This window comes from Schistocerca gregaria, chromosome 1, assembly GCF_023897955.1.
Source record: "Schistocerca gregaria isolate iqSchGreg1 chromosome 1, iqSchGreg1.2, whole genome shotgun sequence".
Classification (NCBI taxonomy): domain Eukaryota; kingdom Metazoa; phylum Arthropoda; class Insecta; order Orthoptera; family Acrididae; genus Schistocerca; species Schistocerca gregaria.
In genome coordinates, this window is record NC_064920.1 from 397,558,698 (window position 1) to 397,576,121 (window position 17,424).

Genomic DNA, 17,424 nt, shown 5'->3' on the forward strand with positions numbered 1-17,424 from the left:
CTTTACAAGCGATCTGTTTAAGCCAAATTTGATTATTTTGAATTCCAATAAAGGTACTTTGTATCTCTTGTTTCCTGTATTTTCTGAGGCCATTCACTTTTCGTATAAACGTTATTGTTCAGACATGTATTAAGAACCGGTTCAAGTTTACATGCATCAACTTGGTATTTCTCACAGTGAAAGATGGTGATGCTATCAATAGTGCTAGGAAGCTTCCCTTTTTTTGTAATATTTAGTTGCGACGGATGTTTAGCTGAAATAATGTTTTGTAATTGTTAAAACCTCTCGCTCTGGCTATTGCAACTTGGCTCAGAATACCGTTTTACATTGTCCTATTCAACATAATGTAACTTCGACTGTATAGCCGTATGCAGGTAAACAGTAAAATCCAATCAATTGGCCATATTTATGTTACAATAAAAAATTACTGTGGTCTTACAATGTGGAAATTCGGTTAGGTGCCCCGACATTAAAAAAAAAAAAAAAACGTAATTCATGGTGTTTCTTGAAATTAATTTCTTCGTTTAAGGTTTTATTTACTTATTTTTGACGCTGAGTAATTTGCAGAAACGGGGGTGTTGACGGAACTTACTTAAATTTAAACACGTCTATTTGTTAATACCATTGTTAGCTAACCTTGTAAGTATTTTCACTGTGATGTTGTTGTAGACCGTAATTCCTGATATTTGACAACGACCTAACAGCGAAAACTGAGGTAACACAAATAAAGCTTACAAATTCAGACATTTGTGGGGCCACTTAAAAAATTAAAAAAATAAAAAATGAACGGAACCATGTTCTAATTCAAGTTATGGCAGTCATTGGTGAAGGTTATTGGCATTCATGACTTTCTTTCTAATTACTATTTAACGATAATCATTGCCCAGTCCACACATACTCGTTTATTTATTGCCACAAAAATAGGGACTTTTCGCACCACAAGTCACAATAATTGCGTCAGCTTCCTGAGACTGTTCTCCTATCTTACTTGATTCTAGTTGCTTCTATATAGTCACGAACCTTAATCCGCAGTGGCTTGTTTACTTCAGGATTTATCTACCTAGAAGTCTTGATAACGCTATAGTGTTTTCTGTATTGAAATTAAATAAATCTCACCTGTTGTTACGTTTGTTATTTCAAGAAATTATTGCAGTACGTTTTCCAAATAGCTTAGTATTCGCTATGAGGCGGTCGATCTGTTTGCTTTAATTATAATACCGAGGGTAAACTTTTTAAACTACCAGATAAATCTGGCAATTTAGGGTACTATTCTATAGAAGAAATATTTAGCAATTTTTGTAGATTCCCGTAACATTTATTATTTTGAAGTAAAATAAAATATGAAAAGTAATGTCTTATCTTGATTTGCGACAACATGTCTAATAAGGTTAATGTTTGTCCGTAATAATGTGTAGTGGATTGTGGCCCTGTCTGTTTCAATGATAGGAAAATATTTTCAATACAGTTTTCAATGTTTGTACAATATATTGTCAGAAACTACCAATATACTGTAAGTTGTTTAACATGCTTATATGTTCCAGGACTTAACAGTGTAGTAAAGAGACTCCTTTCGACTTAATTGACAAGTGTCTCTCATTGTCTGAAATATAAAACTCGCCATTTTAATTTCCAATACATGTAGCTTAAAAGATATCTTTTATTATTCAAACCTCCCTTCTTTTCCTCCACATATGTGACTAGTTGCTCCTGATGTGATAACGTTCTGTTCCAGAAGTGTGCTGCTACGTGATGTAGAATGCTACCGCGACAGCACCGTGAGAATGACGCACTCCGTGTCCTTCACCAGCTCCTCTGGCAACAGATTACCGTCTGTCACACCCTAAAGCAAATAACAGTCATCTGTTCACAATTGTTATGTAAGTTCGGATCATTCTTGTAAAATAAGTTCAAATGTCCTTAAAACAAAATCGTTTACGAATTTCTTTGCAGTATGTTTTCACTTACGGTTGCTCTACATGTTACTGTACTTGCTGTCGTCTCAGTAACGTCGAAACTTTAATAGGAATGTATTTTTTTTAAATTCTCCAACACTGAAGCAAGTCTTTTCTTCTCTCATTATTGTATTACTTTCTTACGCCTCTCTCTCTCTCTCTCTCTCTCTCTCTCTCTATCTATCTATCTGTCTGTCTCTCTCTCTCATCGTTTTACCCTTATAGCCCTACCTCAGAATTCTTTAAATTATTAACTATATTTCTTTTCTTCCTTGTTACCTATATGCCAGTGTTGATAGGAATATTGGAATACATGTAATGATGGAAGTAAGGAATGTCAACGAAAACGATAAGCCACTTCGAGATATAAAATTAATGAGACGTTTCTCATGGTTAGTTGCATTCCTCATTTTTCCCTTTAGTCAGTACAGAATTCGGATACACACACCTTAACCCAATATTATTAGTTTTCTCCTCCCTATTCGGGCTTAATGAAACTTTTAATATTAAATATGCCATGTGGTAAGGTTTTTTCAATAGTCTTTTGTCGGATCAAACTGTTACTTGGGGATCTTCTGTTTTTGTTTCGCTTGGTGAAAAGATTAGACATGTTTCTTTTAAAGAATAATTTTGATTTCGGTCCTTTTTCATAATACCTTGAAGATAATTTCTAATAATTTGTAATTTATGCATTTCTATCACGACTTCTTTTGTTAGTATTACCTTTTACAAACATTTTTCTGCACTGTTTTCTTAATTTAAGTATTTGAGATGTGGATTAGAGAAGCGAATGCTTCCTCAAGAGTATTTTCGTGTTTAACTTTCTCTTGCGGGTTTTCGTTGCTCTTCTTCGTGTATTCACAACTACTGTGATATTATTACTAAAATGTGGTGTTATTACTATGTTGCAGAGGAGTAATTTGACGTAACGGGAAGCGGATCGCTTGTTTTATCTATCCAAAGGTAACATAAAGGACATTTTCATCTCGTTGTCACGCAGATTATTTGCCCAATTCAATACAATTTCTAATTTGTCATATTTGTGTCTTCTTCTTAATTCTTTCTTTGTGAAACACATCTAGGGAGCAGGTGTCATCTGCATAAAGCATGACGATTCCGTTCTAGAACTGTTTCTGTCTGTTTGTTGGTCTTTAGGTACATTATTACTTATAAACCGTGCCCTTGTCTTGTTAACCTGCTGTAATCTATTAAATGCAAGTGACCTGTAAATATCATTATCTTCTTGATTTTCTTAAGTTTTCTTTTTTTACTTCTTGAAGTATTTCAAAGTTACCTCTCCTTTTCAATGAGTTTTCATTTTCAGTGCTACCAGTACTTTGTCCATAATTCTAACATTTCCTTCTGCATTAAAATTCAATACAAATTATTATTGTACTGTTGCCTGAATCATATTGTTTCACATATATAACTTGAATGTTTTTTTATAATTGTCAATTTTATTATAAACCCTCTATTGCAAGACATTTTTTAGGAAACCAGTTTGAGTGGAAAAATATCTGGTATAGCATCTGACACAAAAAATACAAGTTTATTACCATACATTAAAAAGCCGAAAATATTGGTTAGTTATTAATCGTCCTGTTACAGAGACATGGAAGCATAATCTGTCCTATCATTATCATCATTTTACATATTTTAGAAATGTAATTAGAGGTGGTCTAAGTGGCAGAAATAATTCAATCTTTCAGTTGCTATTGCGCTGGCTTACATGCAGTCCACTTTCAGGAAAAATTATCGATTATCCATGTTTCTCACAAGACAATGACCCTAAGCACAATCTAGCTAGATGCAGCGAAACTGAATATGTTGCCATTCGGCAGCATCATGCATAGATGAGTGACTTCCCTTAACTTTATACCTAAATTTACGGTTTGCAGCCAGATGGCAACACCATGCAAGATTTCTGTTCTTGACATTATTGCCAATAATTTCTTTGTCACTTACATCAATTGTAACACCTACTATAGGACATAACAACTTGCGCAAATGGAATTTCGAAGAACAGTAATTTCTATCATATAGAAAGCCTGATCGACCTTATCTGCAAGAAAAATAATTAATTACAGTACTGGGACATAATTGTGTACAAAATGTGACTCTGATGTACATCATGCCTAATGTTGTGGTTAAAAATCTGTATGCCACTATCTTAAAACGTGTAATATATCTGTGACTGTGTTGGCCAGCCTACCTACGTGAGATGCTTTCCTATATAGCTTCAGGAGAATATCTTATTTAGTTATTCAACCAGCCAGTGCCCCCTGGTTGTACTTTTCGCCTTCGCCAAAGCTTTGCTTTGAAAATTATCGACGTCAGCCTAACGTAAATTCGGGAAAGAGACTCTACCGATGTATAGTACTATTTAAATGGTCCATTCCTAAGCACATCAGATTAATATGCTGAAGGCGAACGAAGTCTTACATAACTAGGTGATGTCATCTGGATTGGGAACGTTCCGGGTGTAGCTCGATTTGCATAACTTTTGAGTGGATTTTGGTAGTTAATAATTCAGACTTTGATAGTAAACATTGTATTTAACTTGATGTGGGTAACAGAATCGATTCAGAACAACTACTTCGTCAAATTACGTCCTGAAAAGGCAAGTTTCCGAGGAGCTATTACCCTCAAACGAGTATGATTAGTAACGTTAGCTAAACTTTACCTCTTCATGTAAGCAATCACGCACAGGGACAAAATTCATCGACCATCACTTTTTCCTCGGTCTTGGGTAAAAAACGCAGTGTAGCTAGTACTGAGGCATTCTGTGTCAAAGAGGAAAGGTTGTAATCTTTGGTAACATCTACGAAATAATATTCTTAATGTTAATATTTTTACAATAACAATATTTCGATCTATGAAAGTATCTGCATCGACAGGAATGAAGCATCTTCCACGTGGAACCAGATATGAAATAAATAAATGTTAATGGCGTACGTTTATCATTTCTTCTTTCAGCACTCTAGTGAAATGTTTCATAATCTTGTGTTCATAAGTAATATTCTTAGAGGCCATCGTCTGAATATAATCTTATAGTTGATGCATAAGAGACTACATTTACTCATATTTCAGTGAAACATTGAAAATGTAGACTCCCATAAACATTTGTACCCCGGGATAATGTAAATAGAATATTGGATCTTTCAAGCTTATTTCTTAGTCACAACCACGCAATTACTAGTATGGATGAACAGTTCATAGTTTTTAATCAGCGTACTCACTTCAACTGTTTTCAAGGTCTTACTGTCATTATCTTTGCTTTTTTCACAGGTTTCATGCAGTATGCTTCCAATGCCCCGTACAAATCGTTCTATGTAAGTATAGCTATAATATCTAACATCTGGTAAGGCAGTCTGAGCTTTGTTCTGCCTGTTCTTACAGTGTATACTCCCTACTGTTATTTTATGCCCAAGCTAATCCCTCCTGTGTACATCAGTGTCGTTAGTTTGGTACTGGTCCACCACTGTCGAAATTTCTTTTATATTCATTTCGTGTTTAACTGTCTATTGAAGTGTTAATATTTTTTGTAGTATAATATTATAAATTCCACGTGATTTAACTTGTAGCGCTTTATCAACACCTACATCCATTTTCATATTCACCGTTTCAAGAATTCTTTTTAAACATTGCAGTTGTTGGGAACTGTGATATTTGGCGAAGTTGCATCTCTCACATCTACTTCTTCCCAAGATTTTTGTCTTCTGTTTGCTTGTATGTAAACGAAATACTGTGCTAAGTGTACTGTCCATTCCATTAAGTAGATCCTTTGACGATTCCTTACTATCCACTAGAAGCGTTAGATCATTTGCGAATCATGATGTCAGCATCTTCTTTCATTGAATGATAGGCTTCCACGAAATGTTCTTTCACGCCCTTCATCGCTTCTTTATCAGACGAACTAAACAACCACGACTATAAGCTTCCTTTCCTCACAACGTTCTTAAACCAACTCTATTCCTTGACATGTCAATTACTCCCACTGTGCTAGTACAGTTTCATGACTTTGTTCACTACATAAGCTCAATTTCATAACATTTTAGAAATTGTTGTCCCGCCTTACACTGCCTATCCATATCTTGAGCATCAAAAAAACAAAGAGAATATCTTAACTTGTCTTTATTGTTCTCCAATTTATTATTGCCATTGTCATAATATTCTGGAGTCTCTTGATATTATGATTGTAAGCTATTCTTCATGAGACACCTTCTCATCAACTCCTACCTTTTACTTCCACTTTTTTTTCGCCAAAGCATAATGTACTTGACGTATCAGAATATATATAACCCATTGTTGCATAGTTACTGTAAAAGTGTTGTCAGTTTATTTTACTATTCGACTTTTGTAATATGTGTCACATTTGGAGCTATAGTGGAAAATTGAGAAACATCAACTTCTTCACTGTTTTCTCACTAAACTATTTTGTCATAGAAGAACTGCATGATAGCGCTGCTTCATGCACTGTGCAAAAATGACTATCATTCAGGGAAACGAAATATTCCCTTACAGTAATACTTGTTTCTGTCTGAGTGTGTCGTACCACTTTGGTATATTCAGGTGAAACTTTTTCACCTTCTCTAGGCCAAACCGCGAATTATTGTCGATACTTTAGAAATTCGTTGCATCTTCTAACTACAGAAATAAGCTGCGAGAGTCCATTATTATGTTAAATATGAAATATTTTTTGTGTGGTTTCTCGACGAAGGGCACCACTGCTCTGAAAATATTTGACAGTGGAACTATAAAACTGTCAAAAATAAACAGTGTTGTAGTGTCAAAGAGGAATAGTAGAACATATTAAACACATACTTCCATCTAAAAGTCAACCTCACAGATTAAATAAGAAAACAATGATATCGTTCTTTTTTCTTAAATGTGTGGATTGTAAACAATTGTTTGCTACTTAAATTTTAATAAAATAAAACCGAATGCCTGGAGCTTTTTCGATCCTATCTGAAGAAGGTTGTTATTCAGTATTTTAATTCAAAGAGATGGAGGTTACTAGGAAAATACTTCTTTCGAAAAGACAATATTACTGTATTTTCCGTTTTTGTAAGATATGTATTAGATGGGATTCATCGACTATATCGCCTACGACATGGTATGTATTTTTCATGTTAATTACAAAACTGACATAGACGAACACTTTAGTTATGCACAATAGCCTCGTAAGCATTTTAGCTAATTTGATTTGGTCAATAAAAATATAGAAAACAGCTTCTAATGCAAACGTTTTTGTCCCACTTAGAATAATGTCTTTTCTGGGAAATGCAGAATCGGATACTTACGCAAATAGTATCATAACCGGTTTAAACTACTTAGCAGGGCCTTCTTCAAATTATCGCTTTACGAAGAAAGAAACTGGTGGATTATAATATAAATGGAAACTAAATTACAAAATGAAGCATACTGCTACACAAACAATTGAATTTGATAGAAAAATTTTGTGTAAGGCATGTTAGACAGCTTTCTTACGAGTGGAAATATTAAAGTGCGAAAGCTCACATTTGTCAGCAGAATAAAGAAAATACGCGTCTCCTTGTATATAAATTATTTTCATCCAAAAAAACTGAGAAATTATTTTGATAACACAGAATTTTGCTGATCAACGCATCACTGCCAAAAGTAATGATACAGGTTCGAAAATAAATTAATTATTAAGAACGTTCTAAGTGCCCTACCACGGAAGTGACTAACTCTATAAGTGCCAATAAGGAAGTTTTTGTTTCAGTTACTATTAAGATTGAGGCGCTACTTTCTTTGTGATGATTCAAGTACAGGAACACAAGGAACACAACAGTAATATATTAAGCAGGAGAACACTAGTCAACACAAACCATTTTTCGTGTATTTTAAATTTTTTACGAGAGAACCAGAAAATACAATTGAAGAAAAAAATCTTTAAATTTTGTGTTTTGTTTGTTGTAAAACTCTATTCTATGAATAAGATACGGCAAACTTTTCTCCACAACTCTGTTTACTGTTGAGGAACAAATGGCCTTTCATAGCATTTTTGGGACACATATTACATTTGTTCACTTTTTCACCTTTTTGTATTATTTTTGAAACCAAAGTTATCTCCTCCCATTACAAAGATGTTTTATTGATACAAACAAAGGCTTACATTTACTCTGCTTACCGTACAAACTGTGCAACAATTAAATGGAGAAGACCATGACACATGGCACCTGGACGTCCACTGTGAAGCATTTACTGCCTCAAAGACTGTGCGCCATCTGTAATGAATGTTTTAAACATTTTTTCAATGATTTGACACTTGGAACATGTCTAGCTAAGTGCAACAGAGAACCGAGAAATCAGATTTTTTGTTTTGTGAAAAACTGGCACTTAAAAGGATTCACATTTGCACTGTTCACGTAATATACAGCTGTACTTATTATTTTGTTTCTTTGCCCCGATCTCGGTCAAATTTTGACCATCTTCGGGACGCCTGTAGCAAAGAACCGAACTGAAGAATCAAGTGATTGAAAATGTGTTTCAGCTGTGAATTAAGATACACCTATCACGAATACTCAGAGAAGTGATTGCTCCTTCTCGTTAATTTATAATGAAGCTTAAATCTGCATGTAGTCCCATGTTATAATTGGATGGTAAATAATTTTTAAATTTTTAACTGTTTGAAATATCTGGAACCTGTGACATATGATCTTAGGACAGTTACAACAAGGTACTAGGCTGTAAGATTGTTCCAGGCAATTATTATTTACGTTGCAAGACAGAGTGCATTTTTCTTACAGCCCATCTAATACTTAAACAGAACATTCTAAGGATGGTTTGTATTCCAGTTATGGGACACACAGTTGAATAAGTTTTTCGAAAGCGCATCCTGTGTATAATTGTCACTCGATGAGAAATGCTTTAAGGAACATTATGTACAGTTATTGTGTGCGCGTTATGTAGAGTTGTTCTCCTTTGGGAGTGATGATACCATGATGATATGTATTGGACAGAAGTCTACAGTAAAATATTTAATAGTAAGTATAGCTGTGTATTACCTGATACAGAGCCGATTACAATGTAAACATACCTGCGCTCACATTATTGTAATTGAAGGCTGCAGTCGACTACGTAATAAATAATCGCAAAAATAAATCTACAGGTGAAACTCTTTCAACATTAAACATTGTTTTACCACAATGCTCCATGTTTCTTTGTGTCACTCACTTTTAGGCAGACACAATCTCACTTGTCTTTCACAACTGAGTGACAGATTGTCTCTAAATTTATTTGTTGTAACCCGACAGTATTGTTACTTTAATTAGAGCTGTTTATATTGCTGGTACAGTAATAGTGGTTTGATGGTGAGAGGGCTTTATTTTATGCGTAAACTGGGGCACTGATAGTACAAGAGCTTTCCCTCCAATGCTATACATGACAGTTTAAACAGTGACAATTTTATTTTCCGTACTTTTCGTTAAATTTTTCTAACTGTTGTGTTTTTAAGGAAACTCAGATATTCATCCTAAGATTTTTTTGCTCTATAACCTTTTTAGCATGAAACTGTTGTACCTTCTGTTTTTGTCTTGGATTTTCCTTATTGAATGCTGTTGATGAATACTCTTTCGATGCAGCGTCTTGATCTCTCTGTTCTGAACTGGCCGATTGCATCCTCCGGGTTTAACGCACCATTTTCCTAGTAACACAGAATCTTTGTTTCAATTTTGTGGTCTGTTTATCTACTCTCAAGGTTTCTGGAGAAGTATTGGTTATTGCGTATGACATTGTTTTTTAGATGTTTCACTTTCTTCAAAGAAGTGTATCTGCTGTGTCCTGCTGGACGTCTTACGGTAACGTTCTTTCTTTTTATTTCCTGCATACATGTCTCTTGTATCTGAATTGTTTTTGCATGTGATATTTCATTACAAAGCATTATAAAAATTTTTATAACCTTTACTGCCTTTTCTGCGTTTACTGAATATACAATGCACTGCTGCTGTTGGTATTGAATCCTAAACAGTGTGACGTTTTACGAACTGGGATGTTACTCAAAGCTTAATCCAATTATTAGATTACGTACCAAATCTATCGCTGTCAAGTTATTTCCTCTTTTTTATAATTTTTATCGAGATCTTAATTAATATTATTGCTTGCAAAGAGATACGTCTATATGTTCTTGTCTCTTTCCTTAACTTCACTTCATTGTCTGAGTAAATCATTTGGACAGGTAGCTAACCTGTTATCGATACCAACTATGTCATATTTCGAAGCAATGCTTTTCGCTTCACATCTTTTACTTGTTGAAAATGAGGAGGATCAGTTGTTTGTACATAATTTTACTGTTTCATGTATTTAAAATGAAGTTGCCACTGACCATATTTACGTCCAACATATTCAGGTATAGGAAATTCGGGAGCCCCTTCAGTGTGGATGAGAGTTTAAGAATCCTACTTTTTGTTTAAACCTTCTATTTACTACCTTTAAATCGTAACAGCATCTATTAGATCTAAGAAGTTCATGAATTCATCTAAAAGCATCACTCGTACTCTCTGCGTACCATATTCCTGCTATCTGTTTATCTGTGATCTGTGTTGCTTGCAACAGCTTCCTAAATCACGAGTCAGGCGTGTCGTTGATGTGCTAAATTTTCCTGCGTTCCGCTGTAATGTGCGAATTCCACTACTGTGCCAAAAATCTCTGGTCGCAGTCGCATTCAAATAAAATAAAGGTAACGCAAATAAAAAGAGACATTACGGTTCTGGAGTGTAACAGAAAAAGGTGATATTCTCGATGCAAAGTTACTACGATAAGTACTGCCGCACAGTACTTAGTACACTCGAAAGATAACATTCAGTGGGAATCTGGTGCATACTTAAATATCCTAAATGTTAATGCCTTGTCAATGTAACCACTGTCTCGTGTTACTGGCTGTATACTTCGTCCTAGGTCATCCGCTTCTTTTCTGTCCCAGCATTTTCCCTTCAAGAATGTTAATGGTAAAAATATTGTATCTGATTCCATGTTCAATCAATTTCATTTTTCTCTTTTCGTTGCCTTTAATAATCTTCTTCTTAATGGCCTTCCCTTAGGGCTTCCAGGTTGGTTTTTCTTTCCGTCCATTTCGTTCTTTTCAATTTCCGCCATATCGACATTTCGGCTTCAAGTCGATTGCTTACCAATTTACCCAGGGCCCAACTTTCTTTTCCATAGAGTAGTGTACTCACACAAATGAATTTTCAAAGGATTTTCTGACATCTGTATTCATATGCTTGCTAGATAAAACGTTTTTCTTAATTTAAAATGCCTGTTTTACCAATACAGTCATTCAATTCGCTTAACTATACATTTTCCTTTGGTAGCGTACTACCCAGATAACAAAATTATTTCATTTAATGAACTCTGACGTCATCATTTTGTATATTGGTTTTAACTTCTACCAAGTTTTTCCGTACGATCATTTTTTCGTTTTCCGTCTGTTCATATTTTAAGCATGTCTGAAGTTACTTGCCAAATTTTTTTCGTTTCTTTGTAGAAGTCTGCAAACTGTGTGGTCTCATCGTCAAATATGTCCTTTCGCTATTGGTTTTTATTCATTTTTTCATCTCCTTCACCGTGTGCATAGCTTTCTCCATGAATAAAGTACGTAAGCGTTCAGAGAGGGGACATCCTTGTCCAACAGCTTTTCTAATCCGGGCACTTTCCTGCATCTTATTGAAGTTTAATTTTGTTCATGGCTGGTATAAAACAGACAACAGGTTCATTCGTCACTTGAAACATGTAATCTTGAACGTGCTGATGAAGACACCCGCAGCCGGTGTAAAATTTTGTTGCAACTCGTTGCCCGTTTCATATATATCATACTTTGTTTGCAACTGGTAGGCTGTTTTGTAGTATCGTATTCTTGTACCGATGTTATCTCACCGCCATGTCTAAAATTGTTCTTTTTGTTCTTTGGTTCAGATATGATGGCTAATCAGAAGTTCATGGTACATTATGTGTACCGACAACCGGTTAAGAAACGCAGTTTCGTCATCTGTACTACGACGAACCTTGTACAGTATTTTGCTCGTGGATGTGTTCAGGAAAAAGACTGTCCGTACCACTTTGCATTTTTCATTGTCCTGTTATATGTTTTGGAAGAATTTGTATGTCTCCAAACGTCTTTTGACATACGAGTTCTCTGAATTTTGTGAGTAAGGTTCCTTCTGGTCCACAATGCCTTTGTTGTATCGTCTCCTAATTCATTTTGTGGAGTATCTGTGTGACTCTTTCACGCCGATTGAACAAACCCGCCAAGATTAGTTCAGCCTATCTTAATCTTTTCTGTTTGTTTCATTACTCCTATCTGGTAACGGTCGTAGATCGACGAACAGAATTTGAAACGGTCGAAGGGTTTCATGTCCGATGCCTATTATGAGTGAATCACATTTTTTACAACTTTTTCCATAAATCTAAGCGTGTTATTATACTACAACATGGCAAAATGTACTTGAACATTCTCCCTTGAATCATTGTGAACAGATATACCCAGACACTTAAGGTTAATACAGAATCTAGCGAATAAACATTGGTTGCGCACTCAGGCATTATCGGAACTTTTAGACAATATGCCTTCATTACATTCCTTTCACTTATATTAGTAATAAATTTGCCTCTTAATGCAAAAAAAATCTTCACGTACTTTTTGTTATGTCATGGGGTTGCAACCCCACCTTCAGATGCACAATAAAAAGAAACTGAATACCATTTATGCAGTCAGAGGCAAATTTACTCCTGATATCAACTCGTACCGCTGGTTCTCGCATTCAGTTAAATTTAAATATCATATATTTATGCTTAGAGGCAATTGGAAACCTCGTCGCCTCATATTAGTAGAATACAAGTTTTAATACTTTTAATACAAACTTCTTAACGCTGTTACCCCCTAGTAACAAACTACAATGTCTGTGAGCGTTTTCACAGGTTCCAAGTTCATACGCCTCTACTGCCAGTGTCACTTTGAATCATCTCATCTGGGTATTAGTCCACGCATTGTGAAACACTAAAGCCGGTAACATGACAACATTTCGAACAGATTTCCAGCGGTTCTCTTCAGGGCGACTAACTGTTGGATTCTAGTGACGAACTTCCACTATAAACTGCCGTGTTTCAGATGTCGGATGGCTACTGACTTAACATTCTGAAATTCTGTTAGACATCACGAAGTATAGACTGGTGTGTACTGTGGTATGTTTGCCGATTCGCTGCTGGTTACATCTGAAGTTATCAGAAAAGCAGAAGGCGATCAAACATAAATTTCTTAAAATAAAAAAATACTTTATTGAAAAAATGTTTATAATGGTGACTAGATCGCGTAAAATATATAAAGGTTAAAGTGTGATGACTGTTATCAGTTCAATAAGAAACCGTCTTCAGATCACTGATGACACAACATACGTCAGTCGCTGGGAGCTGGATGTATGAAAACACTTTCAATAAGAAACTTAAAAAGTGCCAAGGTAACACCGACTCGTTCAAAACTATACTGAATGAGGTTGCAGGTGGCTGTAAATATATATACGACATCACTACTTCGAGTAACTTCTCAAAGCAAAGATATCTTTGTACGTTCAGTTTCTTCCTGAACGTGTTACCATATGGACATACCCCCATCTATACAGACGATAAATGGTTTTCAGTACCCTATACGCTGGCATATATTTTGCAATGAGTGATCTGATGTGGTTACGTAGTCAACTGAAACCAGCCATCACATTTTAATGTTGTATAATGTCCGCGATCAAAACAGTTACAAAAATATTTAAGATCTAAATGTATTTAATTTTAAGATCTGCCTGCCAGTCTCCTTCCAAGGTAGCACAGGCAGTAGCTTATCATACAGTAACCTCTCAGTAGCAAGCTTTACCTCGAATTGTCCGATTGAAACGCAGAATGCGACGTCGGTAGCCGAGGACCATCAGCAGAATGCCGCAGTTCTTCGCACTGAAGACGACCGCTGGAAAGCCGGTCGGAAATGGTATGTTATCTGTCAGTTCACGTATATGTGTCGTGAATAGTAGGGTCCATACGAGACGAACATCATGTAAGCTTCTGACGATGTCAATACGTTAAAATTGAGCACGATGACTTTATTTTGCTAAAAACTATTCAGTCCGCTGATATATACGTTCAAATATTCCGTATGTTCATATTTTATGTGCTAGGAAACTCATACAAAGACCTAAATTACCTACGTTGATGAGTATACGTAGAGTAACTCTGATAACTGAAACATTTTGAGAAAGCTTTTGACGGGTGTATCCATTCATTTATCAGAGTCAAACAATAAAAATTTATTGAATATGTATACTACTGCTACACATCTTTTATGTGACATGATCATTCTTATTTTCTACATTAGCTGCTGGAAACTCTGGTGTCCATTGAAAACTTCTAGAAAATTGATATAAATGAGATATGTCTTGTAAAATCACTTATATTATTCAGTTAGAATCATTAATGCACCGTTAGTATGCGAATTACGTAAAAATAATTAAGTGCCTTCTCAAAACCAGCTATAAAATCGGTGTTAGAGGTGCAGGTGTTCTGTATACTCATTGCATAATCATTAGTCTAATGTTAAATGGTTCCACAGAGTTAAAGTCTATACAAATGCATCTAAAAGGCTGTTTGTCACTCCAAAGTGGTACTGAATTTTCCGTAACTGTCTTCCAGTACAGGATGTTACAACCTTACATCTTTATTTTCCTAATGATCGACTGAATTATGCGGCGACTCGCAGGATCAGACAACGAACACATTGACTCTGCCTGATGCATGTTCAGGGTTTGGAACAGAGACTGGCTGAGAACCCTTAATATTTATGTTGACAGATACAGTGTTGTGTGATAGGAAGGATGGCCGGCCGCTGTGGTCTCGCGGTTAAGGCGCTCAGTCCGGAACCACGAGACTGCTACGGTCGCAGGTTCGAATCCTGCCTCTGGCATGGATGTGTGTGATGTCCTTAGGTTAGTTAGGTTTAAGTAGTTCTACGTTCTAGGGGACTGATAACCACAGATGTTAAGTCCCATAGTGCTCAGAGCCATTTGATCCATAGAAAGGTTAACAGTGCAGACACAAAAAAGGAAGACGCTTTCGGAAGGTGGTGCCAGAGAAGAGAAAATTAAGTGGAAGATCGGATAACTTACGAAGTAGTGAACAGAATCAAGATAGAGGAGATATCCAACTTCTTCCTCCACGAAGGTGTTGCTCATCTATGAGACGCTCATGACTCACCAAGGTGTTACCGATCAGCACATGAGTGTCTCTACTGCCGCGGCACCACTGCTGTCTGTGTTGTCGGTGGTCGAGGGTCAATGGCAGCCGCCACAGAGCGTGACACGCAAACACGCTGTCACCTCTAACTGCATTCCAGCGCTGCGCCAACACAATGCACGTCATAGAGCGATATGTGACAGTCGCGTGATGCGGGCACCTGGCAGACCCTTCAATTGTGCAGCTGCCGACTCCTGCGTTCAGCTGTCGGCCTACATGACCATAAATTGACCGCTAACTCTGACATCCCCGTGACTATAATGGCGATTCTCGTTCTAAGATAGACAAGCGGTCATTTACAAAACGTAATTAACCGTTCAATGATCTACTCGAAGACGCACTCTCAGCATCAAAGAGTTAATCTTTCCCTTCTTATTTCTTCTCCATATGCCTACTACTCATGCATAAGTCGTATAGTTCAGCTTGCAAAAACACGCGTCAAAGATAATGTCAATGCAATTACATTTGGACTTTTAATTTTGTCCCGTCAATGTTCTGCCACACTGCTTTTCGATGCCATCGGTACGCAAAGATAACAACTTTTTTTCCTGTTACAACATGCAGTATATAATGCTTAGGATTCTTTTCTTTTATTTTCCTTGTACTTATACTATGATGACAGTGAGTAACAATGAGCTAGATATTTGTACTGGAGTTTACTGTGAACTGTGGTTGATGAATCGTTAATATTCCGAAACTAAACTATTCAGTGGACGAATGTAGTATCACACTGCACCATCTTCTTTCCTTGTTATACCACGCCTGGTCGTAAGACAGTGGAAGAGCGGTGGTTCATTTGCTACATTTTAAATATTGCTTCGGCCAGTTCATTCAAAGCCTTCAGTTTCCACCTCTGATGCAAATTCTCGAAGAAATAGGTCAAACTGAGAAAAAGGCTACTAGAGACAGTTAATATTTACCACGCAATGTCGGATGAATGGCCACCACTATCGCTCAGCCGATAGCGTTGAAGGCGTGAACACGTTCTGTATCTCTCTTTAGACCTCCCTCAGAATAGTAAGTTGTGTCCAGAATGCGTGGTTTTCAGTGAAAACCTCTGATCTGAGATGAAAGACATCTCATTCAAAATTAACTTCCATTTTCTACATTCGTTCTAACTAAATCTTAGCGCTAACGTGAAATGTTTGTGTGGTCACTAACTTCTACATCGTTATTGTTATAGCTCTCAGATGAATAGTAATTATAGCTCACTGGACACACGTACTTCTATACGGCATTTTTTTGAAGACATAAAAGTATTCAGTCGTCACTGGAGGATGCTATATCTCATAACGTACAAAAAGACTATCCTAGATAAGGGTCGTATGCATCAGTCTGAACGTTTCGACACATAACAATTTTACACACCAGAAGCTGGGAATCTTGCGTAGCTATCTGTGACTGAGATCTACGATTGGTCTTAAGTCTTTGCATTTAAGAATGTGTACCGTTTCTAACCGAGACAAATGCTGGAAACAGCTTAATCTCCATTTTGCCAGGTGTAGAAGTATGAAACCGGATTTTGGCTGTAATAATGGCATGTCTGTTGTTTGGAACTGATAAACAATAATTTATTCAGAATAATCTCCACTGATATTTATACATTTCTCCCACCTCTCCGGCATGCTGTTAATGCCACACCAAGAAAACAGTTCTTCTATTGAAGCGAACCAGTCAGCATGACATTTTAGTACATTTTATACGAAATGAAGCGTTGTTAAGCGAGAACTTGTCCCAGTGTTGCAAATAGATGATAATCAGACGGAGCCAAGTCCGGAGAATAAGCCATATGCCCTAATATTTCCCAACTGAACGCCTCGATCGTTTCCCTGACCCGTTTTGCTGTGTGTGACTGAGCGTTATCATGGAGCACTATGACTTATTGTTGCCATTTTATATATTCCAGTCGTTTTTTACGTAATAATCGATTTAAATCTATCGTTTGCTGTTGGTAGCTATCAGTGTTAACGTTTTCGGCAGGCTTTAGAAGTTCTTAATAGATGACACGCTTCTGATACCACCAAACACAGAGCAGTGACTTCTTTCCAAAGTGATTTGGTCTTGCATAGATGTCGTTGTTTCGCCTGAATTCACCTAAAACATATCCATTCCACGAAAACGTGTCCATTTTTCATCACCTGTCAATATTAGATGGAGAAATGACTTTCTTTTGTATCTCGCGAGC

At 36.4% G+C, this 17,424-nt stretch overlaps 1 protein-coding gene across 1 annotated transcript in view; it reads left to right on the forward strand.

The window, feature by feature from the left end:
• The first annotated feature begins 1,738 nt into the window (after nt 1-1,738).
• Nucleotides 1,739-17,424, forward strand: part of LOC126349094 (uncharacterized) — a 932,931-nt gene continuing 917,245 nt past the window's right edge. Inside the window, exons 1-2 of the mRNA XM_050002408.1 lie at nt 1,739-1,877; nt 5,241-5,284. The gene's annotated coding sequence lies outside the window, so the exon portion shown is untranslated. The remainder of the gene's footprint in view (nt 1,878-5,240; nt 5,285-17,424) is intronic.